Genomic DNA, 5729 nt, shown 5'->3' on the forward strand with positions numbered 1-5729 from the left:
CCTGGTTGAACCCTAGGAATGTTAGGATATTAGGGTTGACAGACGAATCGAAATGAGCCATGTAAGTCCATATTAGAAATATGGCTTTGGAGACAGGATTGAGCCATGTAAGTCCATATTATATATGGCATTGGAGACAGGAATAATTCATGTAAGTCCATGTCAAAGACATGGCATTGGCAGGATATTGATAGACAGGAATGACCCTAGTATCCTTAGTATTCCAAGTGGTTCAACGGGTCAGGATACGAGTTAAATTACAGTGAATTAACAGCAAAGGAAAAGTAGATTATACTTATGAAAAGGAAATGTCGTAAGAAAGAAGGTAAGGGAATAAAGAAGAAGATAGAAATTGAGAAGTAAAGAAATTTATGATGTTAGATGATATTATGCATAATTATCCATTATGTTGAATGTTGTGATTTATTTGCTTGTAAGCTTACTAAGCCTAGTGCTTAATCTCTTTATTTTCTTCTTCTTATAGTACTTATCTAGCCACTCGGGGATCGAAGGAAACGTCGGAGGCCGATCACACTATCAAAGAAATAACTCGGTATAATTAGACGTTTTGTTTTGTGTATGGCATGTATAGAAACTTAGCCACTTTTGGTATAATATGAACAATGAATGATGTGTAAATACTTGCTAGTGATTAGCTAATAAAATGGCCGATGATATGCATGTTTATTAATATGTATGATTGAATGGTGATTATCACATGAAAATTATGAAAATGTGAAAGTAACCTAAAACAGATTCAAGTAACAGCAATGACGTAACTTTTAAAAATCACTAAAATTGTATAAACATAGTTTGAAGATGAATAATATATGAAATTAAAGCTTATTATGTCTATTTTCTTATGGAATAAGAAAAATAGGTAAAGGTATTATATTTCATGATATATCTGAGTTTTAGTGAAACAGGGTCGAGTGATTTCTGGAACCCTGTTTCAACTTTGAAATTCACCATAAATTGTACAAAACTAATTAGAAGGTATACTTTATATGGTTATAATCCTTGTTGAGTCTAGTTTTAAGAGTAACAAACGGCTTAGTGATATGAATTTTGTACAGGAAGAAACATGGTTCGTAGTAACAAGAGGTTAGTGCAGTCGAGTTTTGAAACAGGGAAACTTTAACTAATAAACTGTACTAATTGGCCAAGTCAAAATCTATGAAAAAATTAGTAGATAGATATATGAGTCTAGTTTCAGGAAAATTTACGGATCTTAATTTGAGTTTGAACTCAAGATATGAATTTTAGGCGACTACGACGCAGAATGGCAACACATTCGAAATGCTTAAATAAACAATTTAAACCTATTTAAGGGATAGAATAAGTTTAGTAATGCCTCGTGCTCGATTCTGAAACAGTCTCGGGTAAGGAGTGTTACATTTATTGGTATCGAGCAGGTTTAGTCGGTTCTCTAATGCAGTTAGTGTGAGAAAAGTCTAGCTATACATGCCATACTTGTATTTTGATAGTGTGACGACTCACGACGATTTTTTAAATATTTTGTTTTATAGTAATGGATCCCAAGCGAGCTGGTGATGATGATGTAGAAAGTAATGCTACCGCTTCCACGTAAGGGCAGCGCCATCCGAGAATAGGCCGATAATAGTTGATCGGGAGGAGTGACTCGAGAAGCTCTCTCCGAGCTTTGAATGATTTGTTTGCCGAGTTCGTTCGTGACGAATCCGCAGCTTAGACCTCCACCCCTCATGATTCTCGGGCTACCCATGTAGCTCAAGCTTCCCGATCCACAGTGCAGTGGTAAGAGAAAACCACCAGTTGATAGAATCAGAAACAAGGGCGTAAGAGTTCCGAGCAACAAAAGATGATGATGCGAAAAAGAGCGAATTTTGGTTAGAAAATACTATCGAGTCTTTGACGAATTATCTTGTACACCGAGGAATGTATGAAATGTGTAGTATCACTTCTTAGAGACTCACCTACTACTGGTGGAAGACACTTGTATCGGTTGTACCGAAAGAGAGGTCACTTGGGATTTCTTTCAGAAGAATTTCGTAAAAAGTACATCATCGAGGTTTATTGACCGAAGAGAAAGGAATTCTCGAATTGAAACATGGCAATATGATTTGTGACCGATTATGAGCGTGAATTTGTCGTGCTCAAGAATATGCTCAAGAATGTGTGTCCACAGAGGCTATCCTGTATAAAAGGTTTGAGGATGGGTTAAATGATGATATCCGATCGTCGGTGGGTGTCCTAGAAATAAAAGAGTTTGTTATTTTAGTTGAGAGAGCCTGTAAGCGCGAGGAGCTATTAAAAAGAAAAGGCAAAGTTGAGACAGAGACACAATATACAAAGAAGAGACAGATGATCGATCATTTCGTGCTACATCCAAGGGGCCCAGAGAGTTTTCTACCGATCTAGCTTTTCGGCAGGCAATCTAGTCGAATAGAGGTAGCAGATTTAAGGATCCGAAGGCTCGCACCACCTCGACTACGAGTGTAGGTAATGTCGACAGGTAGATCGAGGTGTCCACGGTGTAGTAGACTTCATTATGGTCCTTGTCGGGCGGTGAAAATGTTTGCTATAAATGTGGTGCTCTAGATCATTTTGTACGAGAATGTCCGTAGTGGCTAGCCGAGAGGTAACACAGAGTGCTAGATCCTAAATGCTCCTACTAGAGGCGATCACCGAGGCAACCGGGAGTAGGAGCAAGTAACAGAGGTACCTCTAGAGATTCGGCTGTGAGACCAGATGTTAGAGCCCCTGCAAGGACTTATGCTATTCGTGCACGCGAAGAGGCATCCTCCCCCGATGTGATTACGGGTACATTTTCTCTACATGATATTAATGTCATTGCTCTGATTGATCCGAGTTCAACTCATTCTTATGTTTGTATGAAATTGATGCCTAGTATAAGTATGCCTATAGAATCTCTGAATTTGTGATTAAAGTATCGAATCCATTAGGCAAGCATGTATTAGTAGATAAGGTATGTAGAAATTGTCCTTTAATGATTAGAGGCTACTGTTTTCTACCGATCTCATGCTATTGCCATTTGATGAGTTTGATGTGATTCTTGGTATGGATTGGTTGACTACACATGATGTGATAGTGAATTGTGGAAAGAAATTCATTGAGTTGAAGTGTGAAAATGGCGAAATTCTTGGGTTAATTCGTAAGAGTCGATAGTTCATTTCCTATAATTTCGTTATGTCCGCTCGTAAATACTTGAGAAAAGGGTATGAAGCTTATCTTGCTTTTGTGTTGAACACTAAAGATCCGAATTGAAAATTGAATCGATTACTGTGGTATGTGAGTTTCCGATGTGTTTAGGAAGAACTACGTGTTTGCCTCTGTTAGAGAAGTTGAGTTTGGTATTGAGTTGATTCCGGTACCACGCCCATTTCTATTGCTCCTTATAGAATGGCTCTATTGGAATTGAAAGAATTGAAAGCTCGATTGCAGTGAATTAACAGATAAAGGCTTTGTAAGACCCAGAGTTCACCATGGGTGCACCAATGCTATTTGTGAAAAAAAAACGGATCGATGAGATTGTGCATAGATTATCGGCAACTTAACAAGGTAACAAGAAAGAACAAGTATCCATTGCCTAGAATTGATGATTTGTTTGATCAATTGAAGGAGCTACTGTGTTTTCCAAGATAGATTTGAGATCCGGATACTATCGATATGAGTTAAAGAGTCGATGTCCTGAAGATCGCTTCCGGACTAGGTATGGTCATTATGAGTTCCTTGTGATGCCATTTGGCTTGACTAATGCTCCTGCCATTTTATGGACTTAATGAATCGAATTTTAGACCATACTTAGATAAGTTTGTAGTTGTGTTCATTGATGATATTTTGATTTATTCTCATGATGAGACCGAGCATGCAGAGCATTTGAGAGCGCTTTACAAATTCGAGAGATAATCAATTGTATGCCAAGTTCAAAAAAAGTGAGTTCGTTACGAAGTTGGTTTTCTTGGACATATTGTCTCGTGTGAAGGTATTAAGGTTGATACGAGTAAGATTTCAACCATTGTTGATTGGAAGCCTCCTAGAAATGTATCGGTTAGAAGTTTTCTTGGTCTTGCGGATATTATAGACGATTTGTGGAGGATTTTTCATGATAGCTACCCGTTGACGAGACCTGCTACGGAAGGATGTTAAGTTTGAATGGATGAGAAGTGCCAACAAAGTTTTGACAAGTTAAAGGCATTGTTGACGGAAGCTCCTATCTTAGTACAAATAGGACCGGGTAAAGAATTTGTGATTCTGATGATGCATCCTTGAATGGGCTCGGTTGTGTACTCATGCAGGAAGGAAAGGTAATTGCTTATGCCTCTAGACAATTGAAGCCACATGAGAAAAATTATCCGACACATGATTTAGAGCTAGCTGCTATTGTATTTGCATTGAAGATTTGGAGACATTATTTGTATGGTGAAAGGTGCTTGGATATTTACCGATCATAAAAGCTTGAAATACTTGATGACTCAAAAGATTTGAATTTGAGGCAAAGAAGATGGTTGGAATTGCTTAAAGATTATGAGTTAGTGATTGATTATCACCCGTAAGGCAAATGTAGTTCTTGACGCTTTAAGCAGAAACTTTTATTTACATTGCGAGCTTTGAATACCAATTTAGCCATGTCGATGATGGTTCTATTTTAGCTGAATTTAGAGCTAAACCGGTATTTCTTGAAGAGATTTGTGAAGCTCAGAAAGATGATAATGAGTTACAAGCTAAAAGAGTTCAATGTGAGTCAAGCATAGAATCAGATTTGGATTGGTTCGATGGTTGTTTGATGTTTAGAGACGAAATTTGTGTACCAAAGAATGATGAGCTTATTCAAAAATTTTACTGAGAAGCACATAGCGCTTCTTTATCTATTCATCCAGCAAGACAAAATGTATAATGATTTGAAGAAATTGTATTGGTGGGTAGGAATGAAAAGAGATATTTCGAGTTTGTTTCTAGATGCTTGATTTGTCAACAGGTAAAGGCCGAACATCAGGTACCCTTAGGATTATTGCAACTGTGCTAGTTCCTAATGGAAATGGGACAGAGTTACTATGGATTTTGTGACAGATTGCCGTTAACACTGAAAAGAAAGATGCAATATGGGTTGTGATTGATAAGCTAACTAAGTCGGCTCATTTTATCCCAATCCGTATGGATTATTCACTTGACAAGTTGGCCGAGTTATACATTTCAGAGATAGTTAGACTACATGGAGTGCCATTATCGATCATTTCAGACAGAGATCCAAGATTTACTTCACGGTTCTAGAAGAAGTTACAAGAGGCTTTAGGTACGAAGTTGAGTTTTAGTACGGCTTTTCACCCTCAGACCGATGGTCAGTCAGATAGAGTTATTCAGGTACTTGAAGATATGCTTAGATGTTGTGTATTAGAATTTCAAGGTAGTTGGGAAAAATACTTACCATTGGTAGAGTTTGCCTACAATAATAGTTATCAGTCAAGTTTGAAGATGGCACCTTATGAAGCTTTGTATGGACGTAAATGCCGCACACCTTTATATTGGATGAGCTTAAAGAAAGCCGATTTACGGGTTGATCTAGTTAAAGAAACGGAAGAAAAAGTGAAAGTTATCAGAAATTGTTTAAAAGCAGCTTCAGACAGGCAGAAGTCGTATGCAGATTTAAAAAGAAAAGAGATCGAATATCAAGTTGGTGACAAAGTTTTTGTGAAAGTATCCCCGTGGAAGAAAGTTCTCAGATTTGGCAA

This window comes from Gossypium arboreum, chromosome 11 (genome assembly GCF_025698485.1).
Source record: "Gossypium arboreum isolate Shixiya-1 chromosome 11, ASM2569848v2, whole genome shotgun sequence".
Classification (NCBI taxonomy): Eukaryota; Viridiplantae; Streptophyta; class Magnoliopsida; order Malvales; family Malvaceae; genus Gossypium; species Gossypium arboreum.